The sequence below is a fragment of the Diachasmimorpha longicaudata genome, chromosome 5, assembly GCF_034640455.1.
Source record: "Diachasmimorpha longicaudata isolate KC_UGA_2023 chromosome 5, iyDiaLong2, whole genome shotgun sequence".
In the NCBI taxonomy this organism is placed as follows: domain Eukaryota; kingdom Metazoa; phylum Arthropoda; class Insecta; order Hymenoptera; family Braconidae; genus Diachasmimorpha; species Diachasmimorpha longicaudata.
Genome location: NC_087229.1, coordinates 9,351,320 through 9,370,451, shown reverse-complemented (window position 1 = coordinate 9,370,451; position 19,132 = coordinate 9,351,320). Strand labels below are relative to the sequence as shown.

Here is a 19,132-nt window from a genome sequence, read left to right as displayed (position 1 = left end):
ACAAGCCCCCTCAATTGAGCTGGATAAAATTTATGGCAGTCGATTTCTCCCGAGTACCTCCAAACCGCCCTCCTCAATAATCTTCACTCCCTCAGGATCATGTTTTCCCACTCTCCCTTTTTATTCCCATTGTAACCCCTCGACCCCTCCCCGCACTACCCCCTTCACCACCCACCCTACCACCCAGCACTTAGTTATTCATTTCCATGACTCGTATTCTTCGACTCCCCTGGTACACTACGTAAAGATTAAAAGAACTTCCCCAGAATCAAACACTGATAAATTAGGCCGCAATAATGAGGCCAGGGGAAGCGTGAGACAGGGGATGAATTGGTTACATTCAACCAGGAATCAGTCAGAATTTTGCTGAGCAAGAATTGCTGGATGTTGTCGTGTGAGTTATGGGCCCTTTGGCAGAGACCAAGAGCAATGGTCGAGGTAATGCTATAAACTATTGGATACTAGGGTGTTACGATATCAATTAAATCATTTGAGGATAATGCAAGTGACCAAGGGAAAGGGATAATGTCTACACTTGCACATAGAATCGTGATGATCATACCCGAATGACCGAACATCGGTGATTGAATGTAGGCTACATTCATCACCGAGTGATGAATTGAATTTGGATATTGATAACATGTTCAGCGGATACAGATGTCATTATTCATATCTATTTTGTCTTCAGTTTGCAGAGTCGTTTGTTCATGATCACTGGGAATATTTTTTATTCAAGATGAGAGTGGTATTTTATTCAGAGATGAAATACATGTCATTAATTAATGATTATGTATACATGAGTTGAATCCCTCTTCTTGGCATCAACTTAATCAACGAGGAACGCTCATCGTCGTAGAGTAATGAAACATTTAATGACTTCATCCATTCATATAAATACTAATGATCAACGTAAACTGTAAACTATTTAATTGTTTGCACAATTGTCCACGAGATCGTGATGATGGATTGAGTGAGGATATTGATTATCTGTTCTACCGCTTCAAATATCACTTTTAATATCATTTCTTGTCTTCTCGATTCATTCCCTACCACTTGATTGCTGATAAGAATTTCTATTGAAGATGAAAGTGATTGGTCATTCAGAGGGGAAATGCATCTCATTGATCATTCAATTTGTCTACATCAATTCAATCCCTCTCCTTGGCATCAACTTAATCAATGAAGAAACATGATCGTCCCAAGATACTAAACCATGTGATGATTCCATTCATTCCCCTTCGAACGAATGAGAAATTTCTGAAAGAAGAAATCGATGTTTCAAACTTTTTACGTCCCTCCCGCTGATGTATTTCTCAGGGCGTCCTGACGACGATGGGATGGTAGTTACGCGTTGCGCGACCTCAATAACTTGCTGATAAGAAGAACTGGGGAAATTAAAGGAAGGTAAAGCTGAGATCGATTTGAAAGTTAATAAAAGCGGTTCTCCCCAGGGTCGTGACAAGAATTTCAAGTATCTCCGGGAATACATCTGACGATAGCAAAGTACTGTCTACTCCATCATTTCATGAAATTTAAAACTCTTCTATTTGTCCTCTCACACTCTCTTTTGAGCACACAAATAACGATTTTGATAGGCCATTCATCAAACGCCCATTAATTTTGCAATGCACCAAAACATATGTAGATGACCTCCTAAACCAATTAATTTGCAGGAGAAAAAAAGGTCAAGTGTTGCCGAGAACTCAACAAATATGATAATAACTCTCACCATTTATGAGTACGGTGCACTGCCTCTGGCACACACATAAGTGAAACCAATTCAAGAGCTGAGTAGTCGTTCTCATTGGCAGTACCATACTGCTTTTTTCTCTCTCTCCCTCTCTCTCTCCACCATCCCGTGAACTCGCTCGTTTTTACTCGTGCGGCCATAAAGTTTTTTACAACACGGGGCAACTCTCAATGCGCACAAATGCTATCCTGTTGGCGCAATCCCTCCGACGCTTTTCAAGTCAGTGTTGTGCAGTTTAATTTCATTCAGTTACGTTTTTTCCCCTTTCCATTTCCACCTTTTTCTCTAGAGTCGTTCAGACACATTTACGCAGTGAATACACAATTCCGTGGCGGTCTTTCATGATCATTAGACATTTGTGAGACTCCGAATCGCTTTCATGGGTACACTCAAGTGAAAATGGCGTAGGCAATAAATAAATCTATTATTTTGCATCACTTGATAGTTTTGAATGCCTCAATGAAGGCGCATCACTTTCAATTTCGCTAACAATGGTGCCTTCTAACCGAACGATGAGGGAAATCGCAAAAATAATGTCATTGTAAAATTCACTCCGCGCCGAAAGCTCGAAGAAATAATGAAGTGAATGTAGAAAAAGAAATTACTCAAGCTCCATTACGGATGAGAGAATTCAATTTAATTTTCTTTTCGCCGGGAAAAATATTCAAAGAAGATGAACCGAAGCGTGTGAAAGGAGAAGGGAAGAGATATGTGTGTGGAAGAAGTGACGGGCTTGGAAATTGGGAAATTGAACTCAAACTTGGTGAAGGTGGTGTTACGGGCCAACTTTCAGCTTCTGCACGGCCTCTGTCACTCACTTCCGCATCACCTATATTCCACCCGAATCCCTATCCAGTAGTAGCCCCCATCTCCAACACTCCATCGTGGAATTCAGCGACGATTGCTTTTCCCAAGCCGAGTTATTTGCACTTGGGAATGCTGTGCTGTCGAGCTTTTACGTTTAATTACAACGGAACTGAGAAGTGGTGTACGTATGTATATGAGACAACATCCACCAGGGGGAGAAAAAGAAAGAGAGACCAAATTAACCGATGCCAACGATTGTCTGTTAATGGGGTTGTTTGGCATTCAGGCGGAATATTCAAGTGGCAAGTGGGTTTTACGAAGCTGTTGGAAGGGAAGTGGAAGTGAAATTAGTTGGGATTCTGTGACAATTGTTATTTCACGAATCAGCACTTATTTTTACGGTTAAAATTCATGTTTGGAATAAAAATGTCGAGATTCAGCAGAAAGTAAGCGGAAAATATCAATTTATTCCTGGAGCTGGGAGAGAAACTGTTTCCAAATAACCGAAACTCATCTCACTTTTAACTTATATACATTCCCTGTAAACAGTCCATGTAAATAGTCATTTGCCACAGTAGCTATTTCCTCCTAATTTCCTCAAGCTACAGAGTTTCCCCATTTTCGACATTGAATCGTTTGTATTCTTGGTGCATTTGCCTCCGATTGAGGCAAGCCCGGCGTTACGAATGCGTGTACAGAGGAAGAGGGAGAGATCGAGGGCCAGAAGGGCGAAAACACATTCTCAAAGTGCATTAGTCAAGCGTAAATGCAGCAGTACCTCCAGAAAGTAAATTTCAATCCTTCTGTTTGTGTGGAGTATGAGATCCTCCACCATTTGCTTTGAATTCGCACATTTTAGAGAAGGATAGGTAAATAACCATTCCAAATGAATGTTTGCATGCAATTAGGTACATAATCATTCAAATTTTCCATTCAGACTCGCATCTTTTAATGGATATTTCTCCCCTTTGTTAGCAATCTCTTTCACGACTTCCCAAACTCACCTACACAGAGATAACGAGCCTTTACGCTTGTCGGAAGACGTCGGTGCGAAAGTATCGGCCAATTCAATCACTGATCAGTGGAGAAACCGCACAATGGCTCAGACTGGCCAACTAAGCGAGAAAGCATGACAGGGGGAAAGTTTGCACTGGAAAATTTTCAACAATCGTTATCGATTCTGGGGAGAAGCTGTAAAATGATATGTGATGGCTTTGTCGGTTTATCAGGAGCTTGTGCTCCAATGAAATGATCTCAATAAACGGAGGCTGTGGTGGCTGGGGACATGAAAATTATTCCAACGATTTCAATATTCAATTCAGTGACATCAGCCATTCATCACAGCCTTTGAGACTTTTTTTGGAAATGAATAGTCGTACTGGATCTTTGAGGAGAATTTTTGTATCAGAGAAACGTAATGAATCCCCACATTCATCAGAAGTAATTGATTAAGACTCAGTGGGCCATTAGATTTCTTCTATTCAGTTACGATTTCTCCCCGGCTTTCCACGAAGGAAATATTGTTACGACGATGAATAGCAGTAAATTTGTAAACTGTTGTTTGTTGGTATAACATTTCCATCATTGTAAATAATAATAAACTTTTAATACAAGTCCCATAATAAGATAACTCCAATGACAAAGGTACATGCTATTTTTTGTCTGTCACAAACTGTGGACTTTCACGCACAGAACAATGGTACTACCGCGGAGAGAAATGTTTATTATGCTAGCCAGTAACGACTAATGGAGAAACAACACGATGCTCTTATTCTCCCTAGAGGACATACGGGTGAGATAAAAGAGGTGACGTGGGGAGCCAGGGGAAAAAAAAAATAAAGGTGAACTTTAATCCAATGTCCTTGTGTGTTCCGTGGGTGTCTCTTTTGCTCTATTATTTCCCTCCACCCACCGCATTTCTCCTCTTATTCCATTTTTTATTCACATTTTTTTTTTCACCCTGACTCTTTCCCTACTTTTTCTCCACAGAATCAACGTACCGCGGAGGATAACCAGCAATTACTTTCATCGCCGGTGTTTCCCTCACCACCCACTTGCGTCCCGCAAACGAAATAATTTCCTGTTGGAGAGGAAATAAACGAGAACGCTATGAACGAGCCGGGATAAATCTCCCTGTGACCTTTTTCCACCAATTTTTTTTTTCGCTCTTTTGTACTCCCTTCATTATCGTTTTTTTTTGTCGATTACCCATGCAATGGAACGGAAACAGTTTGGAAATCTCATTTCTCAGGGTCGCATTACATGAAACTGCTGGATTTAAGTCGTATGAAGTGATAGAGAGGAGTGAAAAGAAGTGTTGGGTTAGGAAAACGAAAATGCTTGGACCTGTATGCCAGACACGAGCTACGATTTATCCGGAAAAGCCGGCATTAGAATCCGATAATGTGTAAGTGAAATAGAACGTAGATATCTTCTTCCCCACTTCATCCCGGCGAACGCTATCCCGAATTGAAGAGTATTGCGGCAGTTTCCGGGGGAAGGAGCTCCTCTCCTATTTCTCCATCTGTAATCTTGGTTCACACGGGAGTAAATTTAATTTAAGAAAATGCCAGACCTGAGCCACTATCTTCAGCCTTTTCATCTGTTCTGCTGCGATAGTTGTAATTCGGAAATTTATTGGGGTCTTCGTGGGATAAACCCAGCAGCTTCGTCATGGAATCCGATGAGTAAAAAAAATATTAAATCTTTATGAGCAAATTAGGCCACTGATGTAAAATATAGTAAAGGGGATGATGATTACTGGCTTCTGCCAGTGGTGAAAGCCAGAGGTGATCACCATGATGGAGTCGTCAGGCCGAACTAGACTATCTCAAGCTGACCTGTATACGAAATTGTCAACTGTCATAGTCAGTGACGAAACGAAAGCATAAAAAGTGGACAAAAGTAGTCGCTCAAACTCAGAAAGGTCGATCGCCTTTGTCGCCATTCATGGCGATTTGCCAAAAATGTTGGGGGTGAATGAGGGCGAGAGTGGAAAAAAGAAGAAAGTAGTGCAGTGTGTCGTGCAATGAGGCTGGGTATTATCGATGATGAAGCTAAATGAGTGTTCATGGCTTCTTTCGTGGAGAGGCAATTTACTAACAACCGGGCTTTTACTGATCGTTATAACTCACTTCTTAAGGGTGAGGAAGTGCCAGTACGGGAGTTAGGTAATCCAAATCTCGGGAAGCTGACAGTTTCCAACGAGATTTTGAGAGCCGATGGCATCAGCATGAATGAATGACGATTCATTAGCACTGAAGGGTCCGGAGAGGAGATGAGGAGTTGAAAGTTGGGAGATCGTCTACAAATGACACGAGAATCATTTGAAAATTAAGTATCAACGGTAATGAACTCTATGAATTAACATGAAGTTATTCTACTTTGATGAAATCGCTCGCATCCCAGGATAGACTTTGAATTGTAATTGTCCTCGTCAAACATGAGCTTTTGATTTAATAACGAGTCATCCATTGCATTCCACCGGTGATACGTTTGGATTGTAAACCCGGGGATTATACTTAAAAGAGAATAGTAGAAAATCCAGGAAGAAATATAGATAAAAAAAAGGGTACAGCGATTTAACTCACGTGAGAGAGACGATAGGGAGCCACTGATTTTCCCTGAGAGATTTATTTCTCCCCATCGTAGCACACCATGAGTGAGTGTGTGTGTTATATGTGGAAAGTTGAGCCTCGAGGCCTGCGGACGTTCGTTCCAACTTGTCCCGGGTGCCTCTCGTTCTCGGTGTATATTCTACATTTACCCTGCTTCCTTCGGGTCCATAAATTTTTACGTCCCACAAACACCACTATCTGTTTCCATTTAGAGTCGAGAAGCCACAAAAATCACCTGTCACATTGGCATTTGAACGCATGGAAAAGACAACGGATTTTCAATAAAATCTAATGTTTCGAGGGAAAGGTAGCACTGAGTATCGATACGATATGATCGATCCATCAGCATATCTGTAATAAGGTATTCACTGACATTAGCGAAGTGGATCGCGAATCACTGGGATTGTTGATGCCAATCCGGCATTCTCCTTCTATCTCAGTTGTATGTGATTTCTATAGTCACCTAACCGCAGCATTTATCGGTCGAACTTTGGTCCTCCTCCTCTACTATGGTGTGTATGTACACGCCTCTAGCTTTCACGATAGCGCGTACATTCTCTCAGTGTTTGGTGGTACAAATGCGGGCGGGTACTCTGTGTACAGCAAATTGCCAATTTGGTGGATTCGAGCACCCACTCTTCCATCTGTGGACTTTCCTCGTTGGAGTGCAAGTGAGAAAGAGATGGTTATGGAAGGTTAGTATGCATACGTTCTGCAAGTTGTATATTCCCAACGAATACATCGTCATGTTCCACCGATGACCTTTCCTCTTTATGCGTCAGTTCCATTTATGATAGTGAGAAATTCAAATTTCAGGATTAATCGTTCAATTCGCATAGCACTGCGCAATTATCGATGAGCTCTGCACTATTCAGGCCTCCGATGAGCTGTTGATCCGAAAATCCTACCACTGAAATGTTACTTTCACAGCGACAGGTTCATCCCAGCCGACGTATGAGAAGACAACAGCAAAATATCAAAACTCAGGGAGATTAACAAGGCGTATAGTGAAGTCATGAATCCACTTTTAACTGAATGAAATTCAAATCTGAATTGTATTCATAAGAGATCTTCTTTCCTCTGATCGATCAGTCAACGGTACTATCTCTAGATCTCTCACAATTTCTTGAGTCCATTGGCCGAGACCATTTGAATACTCTAAACATCCAACCTGAGGTGTGTTTTATTACCCAACAAAGAAAATGGAAAATTTCAATGGTATAAGGTACCTCAGCAGACAATAACAGTGAGTGAATGAAAACCTCGGAGTATTCTCAGACTATGCAAATGATATTTACTTAATATTTTTCCCTCTTCTTACTTCCTCATCTCATTTTCCCACCGCTGAGGGTTGAAGCTGTAATCTCAAACTACTCGAGTTCAACTGGATTTCACCAACAAAAGAGGCAATGAGTTGGGATACCAGAGACTTGAGCTCTCGTTGTGAGATACATGTACTTTAACCATTACCAAAAAGATGAGAGTCCACCGTCTTTCGACTCATGACAACGACAACGCTTCACTTTCCCTCCTCTTTCACCGCTCATTTCTCTGTTGTATACACTCAAGTATAAGAAAGCCAGAATGAGTAGGTGAAATTCCGTTGCATTTTCCTTGCTGCCATTATTTCACCGACTTATCTTGATAACAGCTTTTTACGTATTTTGTACTTGGAAAAAAAAGGCAGCGTCCGCTGCTAGGCAGCCACTGCCATCTCCCAAAATGCATTTCGCCTTTTGTAAAATCTCAGATCGTCTGAAGTACGTGGATGTGAGGAAGAAAATGCCTCGTCCATTCATGCCTCTGATTTCAGCTTCTGCTTCACGTTTCTTTTTCATCTGAGAATCTGGTCAAAGCGATGATCAATATGAGAGACTTTTCTTCAACGATCCCGTAATGTTGATCATCATTCATCGTCATATTGAAAGCACCTATTATCTCGAGTGTATGAATCGACAAAGGGAAGTACCAGAACGATTTATCTTCACGACTAGAGTTTCTTCTTTTGTTGACGAGAGTGGTCATGGGGCTGATGACAACAATATATCGAAAATTTTTCATTTTTCCTCATAGATTTCTCCACATTGATTATCATCGAATGGGAAGCAAATATTATCCCCCGAATATTGCCTCTCCGTATTATCAATGGAGCTCAAAATCACATTGATTACACATGCAAACTCACTCATTGCGATATTCGCATTATCTGTATACAGCCAAGGCTCTACGTTCATTCGTGAAAATACAATTAGAACTAATTGAATACAGATAGCTGCGATACCGATGCCTCAACGCAGTCCTCCCAACGCCGTATTATACACAATTGGGAATCTATATACTCGTTAAGTTAATGCACTAATGCGTTCGTAAATTGGATAGGAGAACACAGAATGCGTGTGGAGTTGCACTAGTATTGGAGTGACGCAGTCGATGGTGGAAAAGTATTGGTGAGCGACGGATGCCGTAGATATATCGCGAATTATGCCAGTTAATAGAAAGTTTCCAACTCCTCAGTTGAATAATAGTATTCCTCGGAAAGCTACATTTTCTGGGTCTACGGATACGTGCTTATTGATGAACTACTCCTCCAGGCATAATTAGTAGTCAAACTCTCATGAAAATGGAAAAAAATGTGGCTTGAATGTCAGGTAAATGTGAGGGTGACTATCTTTACTGCTCGTACAGGAAAGATACTTAAACTGGTCGCAAGAATTCCCATTGCGGTCACCGTCCCTTCCGCAAACAAATGTATTATTTTGAAGAGGATGATGAACTTAGTCTGTTTCTAATGGACTTCCACCCTAATGCATTAACCAATAACTACCCCTATATATAAATACAGAAGAACAGAAATTACGGGTAGGGCGTTGTGGCAAAGTTTCCGAGAGCCACGACAGTTGAACATATATACCGTTTTCAACAATATCCACCGATAAGAAGTTTCCCATCCCCGAGGTTGGGAAGCTCTCGGCTTTCCTCCTACGCTCCACTCCACATCTAGAAGACCTCGCCCAACTGCACACAGCGCTACAGCGTGAAAGCATCAATCTTCTCTTGGATACGTCAGCGCCTTGAGCGTTATCCACAGCGATTAATACTCGATCGGAGCACTCACGCCTGTAGCAACACCACCACCTTTCCCCCCCATTCCATTTCACCCTTCGTTCATTTCTATCTTTCTCCCTCTCCTCGGTTCCTTCATTTCACATGGATTTCGACGATCCATTCCGCGGCGCTGTGAAAGAAGTGGAGGCTGGCGATTGTGTGCGGGATGTAGGTTATGGGAAAAAGGGGTGATGATTGATTGATTAATAGTGTCACGATAAATGGTACATTTGTCGGAATTTTGTCATTTTTCGATTGATCGGGGAGATCTGGTGTAGCGATTTGTTCAGATTTTCAGGGGGTGCAGTCGATATTGCCAACTGAGTGCTATTAATTGCTGTTCCTCAATTAAACTTCAAAGGGTTTTTTTATTTTAATTCACGTACAACAATTACAAGTGGAAAGAACAATACGCGTTTGAAGTACTCAATGAAAAATTGATGATACGTTTTACAATGTTTTATGTCGATTTCCCAGGAACGTCAGTCAAACCTTTGTTTCCAGATAAAATTAATTGTAAAATATTGTTGAACTGGTGTTCTTCACGGTAATTATTTTTTATCGACTCTCTCAAGTCCGACGATATTTTACAAACCCCATAAATTCTTCATGCCGTTCTTTCCAATAATTTGCATTTATGAATGATTCAAGAATTGTCGTCTCCCAGACTTGTGCGATCAATACAATTCCAATGAATAAATCACAAAGGTGAGACAGGCTTAAATAATATTTCCATCATGACGGTGTATCTTCAGAGGATCAAAAAGAAATTTCTCCAATTGTACGATACAAACAAGAATTTCCAAGCAATTTAAATTTAAACCATTCAGAAAAATTCCAGGAAACTCCCTGGAAAGCACAATTCACATATGTGAGTGATTGCACAGCAACGAGTAATTACTCGTGACATATTTTTCCATATCACGAATGGTAAATTTTACATATTTGATTCAACAAATAAATCCTTCTACATTCATTCTTCTCTCCTACAAGTTGTCCCAATTATTCCACCGGAATTCAAAATCCACGAAATAGTTTCAATTTTGCCACAGCCAACCAACGCCAGACACGCCTTTGACTCTCACTCCTATCGCCCGTTGAGTAACCAACTAAGTTTTGATGAAACACATTTTCCATCCGCTACCAGACGAATGTTACCACTAGCTTGGGAAAGCCCAGCAACTCTGTTTCTTTCCCTTGAAGCGGGCTAACAGAGGAAAGAAGAATTTCAATGCATCCAGTGCAAACTCTCCCCTCGCTCCCCTTTCTTTCTCGGTTCACCTCATTTCTCCCAGTCTCCCTCTCTCTCTCTCTCTCTCCATCGTGTCTTTCTTCCACTCTCAATTCCAATGCAGCGGGTACCCTAGTCCCACCCAACCACCGGTATAATCATAGTTTGGAACTTCATCGCTCTCTGGTCTTTCTGAACTCTGTGGATATTATGGCATGCATATTGCATCTGGTTTCACTTTGTTCCGCAATGAAACTGTCGACAGTCTATGATGGAAATAGACGAGTGTACGGATTCTAGTCTAGAAAACATTCCCAAAGATTGACATTTTTTTTTATTGATTAATTTTCTCACTGAGTTTTCACCTCAGGATGAGATTACGAGAGGGCTTATTATAGAACATCTTTACATTGAGTTCTAGAATTGCAAAATTAATCCAGTAACGTCTCATTAATCTAATTCCTATCAATGCCACTCTATCAGATACCAACAGCTTCTCGCCATTTATAATGTAAGCAATTTAATAATTTTCTCCAGCTGACAACATGATACGACCCAAGGGGAACATACAAAGCGCCATTAAATTTGAAAGGAAAGCTTCCATTATAAAATATCGATAAAGCCATATTCCTAGTGAGTAGAAACACCCACGCACAGTCAGACAGCTCAACTTTCCTAGATAATCCCTCGTCAAGAGCGTCAATTTTTTAATTATAATCCCCCCACCGTTCTGAACACGAAAAAATTGTTTGCCAATTATCATTTTTCGTTAGAAGTTAAGTTAATTCTCAATCGTTATATAAGAAAGTGAAATCAGGCGATTCTGTCTTAATGAGATGCTTATTTAAAATTGATGCAATTACTCCCAGCGAATTTCATGATTATCAGTGTCATTAAATGCGAATATAAATGCCTGTTTTCCATTTATAATCCAAAGTATTTGAATAATTCACTTCAAGTCTTCACATCACGCTGGTAAAGGAAAAGTTTTGAAGTATCATTAAAGTTGAAACGAATGCCTACAGTACGGAGCATTCGATAAAGCAATGCTTCCGGCTAGTAGAAACCTCTACGAATGGTCGGACAACTCAACTTTCCCGGCAACTGTTGGAATGTAGACATAACTCCGCGCCTCCTCGTCAATTTTTTAATCTAAATGCCCTCAGCGCTCTGTTTTACGGCTCCTGGCATGAAAAATATTATGTTTTACGTCTGAACGTGATGAAAATTAATGAATACCTCGGAAATTACTGTCGACAACGCATCTCACTTATGCCCTCTGCCACGGTTACCATCAAAAAGCTCTCTCGCCCTGCCATTTTCAGTCTCACCGACCTTCCCTGTCCAGTCGTAACGAATCACCAGTGGTATGTAAGTACTCGCACATTTTATTTTAACAAACAGAGGCGAGAGGGGTGAATGAAGAGAAATGAATTCAAAGAGCAGTGGAGGATTAAAAATATTCTCACTCCGAGGGGAAAATTACTCATGGTTATGAGATAAAGTAGTGCGTGTGGAATTATTTTGGACGATGATTTGAATGATTTGGAGATAGTCTGGGGTATCGAGTACAACGTAACATGGGAGATACCTAATCCTACAGTCATCTCATATCGCGAAAAAATGGAGCGACCGTGTGATATGTCAAATTTGATTGGAAATGTCGCGAACAGTTTTTACATGCGTCCACGGGCTTTTAGCCACTGACACCCATCAACAAATTTTACTTTGTTATTGTCGTTCAATTCCATAACATTCACGCCACTCGAAAAATTCGTGAATTATTTCAGACAGAATTCTAAATGGCTGATGAGCTTCATGGAAATTGCTGAATGTTCAGAATTTTCTTTGGAGACTATACGTCAGGAATTTTCCGGCAAATTTCACTTCTTCGGGAAAACTAGGTGATGTGAAATCAGGTGCATGGAATTAAGACATTAATTTTTAATGTTTCTGGGGTAGTGTTTGGTAATTACTAGTTTTTAGTTACCAATATGCATTTCACATTTCAGCAAGCTTAATTTCGTGTTAAATCGCGAGATGGCAACTTCCGTATAAGATTTTACTTGAACACTCCTGTTGGTTCAACTTCAAGTTTTAAACTTGAAATTACGCTTTGAATGTGCAATTGTGAAGCCGGGTTAAACCAAGATTACAGGACTAGGTGGCGCGCGAGGGTGGATAGTTGGGGGTAGAAAGGGGGGAGGGAGGAGGCTCCGGGAGAGTACTGAAAGGTACATAGTTGAAATTTGGGGTGTCCCGCTAGGTTAAACTCCGAGAGTGTCTTCATGTAGTTTCTTACACGGCTGGGAGTTGGCGAAGAGCGTAATGGGAAAATTTTTGGTGAACATCAACGTGTAATCCCCAGCTTGAGGGAAAGGAAGCTGAATTCATTCGTGACCAAATTCATGCAGATGTCGGAAACATGAGACAACGGAAGGGATGTTGAGGTGCGGGGTAACTCTTGAAAATTATAAATTCCGGAATTTTTCAATTTCAAAAGAACCCTTCAGCCCGATGGAAGCTTCGACTCATGCTTCGTCTGCGGTTCGACGAATGTTTTCTTACAATGTTGAAGGAATGTTGAGAATTCTAAGGGAAGTTTCTTAGCAGTCAAGAATTTCTAAATTGCTATCAAATTTCATCACTTCGATATTTCTAGGCCGTTACCGAGAAATTTGTAGCATAGTTCAAAGTTTGGTAATGAAGTGCATACATGGGGAAATGGATTATAATCGAATTATGAACTTGTACATAATGCACGGGTCGTAAAGAAATTCAGAAGTATTTCCATAACCTGGAGTTTGAAGGAGCATTTAATATCGTGCGTGGGGGTTGTGAAATTTATAATAAATTTTCAATATTATTGTGACTCACCGTAGAGTTGAATTGTGACTACAGCAGAGGACAAATTATGTTTTCAGGTGAACGCAATAAAAATCATAAGCGCATCACAATTTTCCATCTTTCTTTCTCCGCATAATGTAAAAATTTTACAACCCGGGAGAAATGAAATAACATCATTTGGAATTAAATGTGAAGATCTCTAAAAAATATCTCATTATCCCCGAACATGAGACTCCCCATTAATGCATCAAAATACATTTCACGTCCTCGAGAATTCAAAATGAAAAAAAGAATGTATTTAATTATTAAAATGGATGCCAGAGGGGTTATCTTTAACGAAGCATTCTGAAAAGCCTGTACAATGACAAAAAGCCGAGGCAAGCCATCTCTACCATTTTTACGAATCCCAAGTTACGTCTCTGTATGTATGCTTTTATCCATGTGACATGAAATACAACTTGAAGCGGTGTCGCACTAATGGACATTTTGAAAAGGATTCACGTTGGTGAATTGTCGCAATGAAAGGACCAGTGGTTATAAACTATATGCCAAAAACTGAGGGAGGAAAAGTTTTCTCAATGCAATGCCAACCGGAAACCGAGGAAAATTGGACACACTTTGGGGTGGAGACTTCGGGGAAAGAAAGATGAGGATGCAGTTTGCTGGAAATTGATGATGAAGGCTCCTCTCGAGTGATGAAGATCACTCGGTATTAGAAATTGGATAAAAGCTGGAGTGGGAGTTCGGGAAATTTGCATAGATTTCAGGTTTCGAATTTTTTCAATGAAGTCTTCGCAGTAGCCAAACTATTCTCGAGCGATAACTTGTCCGGAAAGTGATAGCAATATTTTTGTAGTTCTTACTGCGAGAGCATTTTTGGCATTCAATTAATTTTTTATCTTGAAGGATCCGCATTCATCGCGCTCAAGGTCTAGAATTTCAAATGAATGTTATCCACTCATGAAAAATAATAAAGTTGAAACTATTACTCCACATAATATTCTCATTCGTTTTTCCTGAAATACACCCCAGCTCTGCTTGTCCCGCATGACAGAATCCGGCGAAGCTCCACAAAAACCCGGCGAGGGGTGGGCACCGGGGCTGCTGTGGCCGGGGGAGACGAGGGTGGATGGATACGGGGGAAAAGTGAGACCTATCTGGCGCGTATTCTTCATCCATGAAGATGGAAATAGAGTGCATCTCAGAAGTTACCAGAGAAAGAGAAAATAGAAACATCTAGAGAGCCTCAAATCTCCGTTCTCCCGTAAAAGACTATCTTCAGCGGCGAGAGCTGAAATTCCAGTTTAAAGGAGATGGTTTTTTGAATATCTCGTAAAGTGCAATGCCCCCTATTCACAAATTTCTCCTCGTGATGATGAGAGTCGTGGAAATTATTCAGTGGAGTAATAAAAAAAATCCTTTGCATTTACCAGAAAATGACCTTGAATTTGATGAAAGAATATCCAATTTTTTTAATTGTTTTACGTAAACAAAATATAAATTCAACGATCTCCAATCACTCAATTAAATCAAATCAACTGTAAATTAAACCTGAATTTTCATTTAAATGTAAATGAATTTTCACACGTAAATTTCCTGGAATTTCAGCGAAGTCCGAAATGGTTAATATAATTATGACAAATCATTGTGATGAATTACTTACGACTTCGATTAATCACCGAGAATACGTTCCAATAGGATAATATGCACATTCACATTGAAATAACAATTCACCACTGTATCGTTATTCACTTGATAAAAACCGAATATCTGAATTGCACTCATGAAAAACAATCAATCACGGTGGGCTTGAGGCAACAGGAAAGCCGATATGAAGAGGCTCTGTCATGCTTTTCAATATTTATCAATGAATTTCTTCCGTTGTATTCAATTTCACTCCCCCAACTTTAGAGAAGGGATTTATTTCACAATGAGATTACGATGAAGAGCTCAAATCCCGGGGCGTGTTTTGTTCACATGTCAAGGAGCATAGTAATCATCTCCGGATTTCTCTCCATTTCAGGATTTTTACAATTAACCAATAAATCAAGTGCCTCTCCTAGCACTCGGTTGACAGTGACACTCAATTATCCTTCACCCGTAATTTTGGAAAAATTACAAATTTCGGAAATACACGCTGACACAATTTTATTTCATGTGGGATTAAATTAAAAAAAATTGTTTCTGAGTAATTCCATGGGATTATCCTTCACAAACGCATCGTCGAGGAGTCGCCGGGGCTTTCACGCGTCACCGGATATACAACAACACGTAACCGGTGCTGAGCGATGCAGCAACATAACTCACACCTTGGTTAAACCGACCTGATAACCGTCCCGAGCCAACGAAGCTCTCGAGGTCGACTACAGTGCGGGAATGGAAAAGCTAGGGAAGCACCGGCGCAACGCACGCTGAGATATTCCACTCGCGCACCGGCGCCCACTCGGTCGATCTTGCGGATTACACTTTTGGGACGTGAACTAAAATATATCAATTTTTTTCATTACAAACATTAATCAATCGAACAGAAAATGAATCGTTGGAAAAACCATTTCCATTTGTCCAGAAAAATTAATATTTTTTTCAAAGGAAAAATACACCATATTTTTGCAAACTACAGTTCATGATTTTTTCTGATAAAAAATTATCTTTCATAATTTTGAAGTACATCAAAGCTTGAGGAAAACTCATAGCAGATGTATTTCATCTCAGAAATGAAATTTCGAAACCGGGATTTTCCGCTCCTTTGAGTCATTCACCATTTCCCATTGAGAGCAAATGTATTCATTGCCCTTTGATGCTGTTTCCAACTGCATTATTTACGAGATTGAATTCTGAACAGCACAACTATCGAAGAAATTTCGTGCCTGCGCGAAAAATAGTAATAGTTACTGAAAATATTGGCGAAAAATTGTTGACACTGATTTTGTTGAGTCCCCTATCAGAAATGTTAGTGTAATACAGCCAGAAAAATAGGAGTCTCTGGTGCGAGAATCACCCGGCTGGATGCTGCGCAGGTCGTCAGAGAGGCGCGAAAAAGGAGGACGGAGAATATCGATTCAGTGCTGCCAATGACAGGACACGTTGCAGCGCCCAATGTGCCCTAGGGATTTTCTGCTTTTTCACTGACTCATCATGGCAACATTTTTTCAGCGATTGTCAAAGCAATCAATTACTGAAATTCATTTGTTGGTATCCCTTCGGCTCCATCCACCAGAGCAGTCACGCGGAATTAAAAATAATAAAAATAAAAAATATTGTCAAACGTCAACAGAAGGAAATGAATGATCAGTACAAATTGAATGGCCATGTCCAGACTGATCATCTCTGGAAATAAATCTACCGAACTGATGACAAAAAAATCAACACGGAGGATCAATTCAAAGAATTAAATTTCATAACTGAAACACACCATGCCGAAATTTTAATATCATATTTGCATTATACAAATGATTAAAAAACACTCACATAACTGTTTTGATTTTGCTCGGTATCATTTTGGCGGAATGCGAGGTCGCATCGAATTGCGGCTTTTTCACTGACTCGTTACAGCCACATATTTTCTGCAATTGTCACTACAATCAATTACAAAAATCCACTGATGGGGCTAGGTGATGACCCTTTGGTTCGATCCACCAGAACCACTCGTGCAAAATGAAAAAAAATTAATAAAAATCAACATTGTCATGTGAACCAGGAGCGAATAGATGATCACCAACAATTCAATGGACATGTTTGGCATCATCATCGTATAGCTGAATATATGCAACTGATATCAAAGGAAAGAGTGGACACGGATAATTAATTCGGAGAATGAAATTTCACTGCTCAAAGGTATCATGCTGCAGTTATGATGCTGCAATTCCCTGTTCCTATTTCAATACACGATGGAAACACTGAAAGATTCTTCTCGGATGTTCTCTCTGACTCGTGGATTGTTTTTCCTGGTCTAGTTACTCTTTAAAAAAAGTTTAAATTATACATCCAAAGTAAATATATATATATTTTTTTCTTAATGAAAATACAAAGTTAGTAATAACTCTTCAGCAACTAGTTCATAAATCTCACGAAATAATTCCTTCACCCATGTTTTTCTACCGCACTAAACATTCCCTCGGTGTATGTCTCCACCTATTAAAAATTGACTACTTGAAACACCCATTGCCCACCAATCAACCCAATGCATCATATCGCAAATAGTGGACAGATGACAAAATTTGCCCACACGTTCATAGCAGCATAACCCAAACTCCAATGTTTTGTCGAACTCCCAGTGAGCACGATTCAGCGAATAGTCGTGTGCGTCGCGCAGATGAGAGCGCAGCTGGTGCGCCACAGATTTATCCCTTCTTCGTGAGGTTAGTGGAGAACATACGGGTATACACAGACAGCCCAGGGATTTCAATTACACGGAAGCCCACAGCCAACTGATCTTACACCGTGCCATCATGTCACGCATTCTCGATACCAACAATTCATTACCAAAGTTACATGATTACACAATGCGCTGGTGTGAAGCTCGAGAATGTCAGTTATACCAGCGACTAAAGGGGATAGATCGATATATCCGTTCTTTGAAAACATTCATTTTGGTCGAATAGCATTGAAACTTCAATGAATTTACTGAAATCGCCTGGAGTCGGAACGGAGATCCCTATGTATCAGTCCATTGAGGATTCAATCATCGTTGAAACCTTTGGTTACAGCCCAACTGCAAACCACGACTCAAGCTAATTAAAGGACGTGTGATTATCGCTGACAGAATCTAGGGCTAAATCGTGTTGCACTGAGCTCGGGGATTGAAACCACTGGGTCGAATCGAAAAGGGAACTAATTAAAGAGATCCAGGTAATATCCGTCAGCGGGACTGGAATTGCAAGAAGTGGTCGGAAATTCCAGGGGAGATCGGGGCTTGGCCCACCGCCAAAGAGTAATGTTGGCTGAACCTTGGCGCACCACTGGCCAACCGAGATTGAATGCTCAACTAAGAATGGGTAATCAACCTGGCTGGCATGTTACCGGGTTTGAATTGATTGGCCCGGTTAGGGCTGGTGCAACCCGGGCTCAACGTTGGCGCACTCTGACTTCGGGTGCATTTTTCATTTTTTTATTTATGTTGATTTTTGGACGGTTTAGTGAATAAAAAAAATCTTTCTAGGGGATGGAATATCAGTGCACGTTGTAGTATATTATTAATTCCGTACAGCACTACCATCCAAATGAATACAAAATATCACAATGTCCGTACCATTCAAAAGATGATGAAAAGTGTATCCAAAAAATGAAAGAATACGGAGTAGAACGAATGGACGTTCCTCCAGGTCCCTCCCCCGGGCAGACGTTGAAGCTTCCACGATTACCCTTTCAGAGGCGTCATAACACCGTGAAAAGCACAAAAGAATGGTGCAGCAAGTAGAGCGGGGGGGCGGGTGGATAGGAAACGCTACAAGATCCTAGGCCACAATAATCCTCATGGGGAAGATGAATCACCCTGTCTGTCGTCGTTCTGGTACTACGGCCTCAGCGGGGAGGGGTGCGCTCGTGCCTCAGCTTTCCCCTCACATATTTTCATCTTCCACCCCTCGTGTTTTTCTCCCTCACCTTTCATCGTTGCGGATATACTTTTAACCGCAGCCGTCATCGTTGAAACTTATAAGCTCACCGGGCGACTGTATCCAGTCAAGTTTTTTTTTTTTTTTGATGACGAAAATGAATGAAAGCTGCCGCGGAGGGGTCGTACCCACAGTCGTCAGCCGTTCCCGCGCGAAAATCAAA

General features: G+C 40.7%; 1 protein-coding gene across 1 annotated transcript in view; it reads right to left on the bottom strand.

Annotated features, from left to right (window-relative positions):
- Nucleotides 1-15,733, bottom strand: part of LOC135161993 (neuroligin-4, Y-linked-like) — a 144,874-nt gene extending 129,141 nt beyond the window's left edge. Inside the window, exon 1 of the mRNA XM_064120031.1 lies at nucleotides 15,021-15,733. The gene's annotated coding sequence lies outside the window, so the exon portion shown is untranslated. The remainder of the gene's footprint in view (nucleotides 1-15,020) is intronic.
- Nucleotides 15,734-19,132: the final 3,399 nt, after the last annotated feature.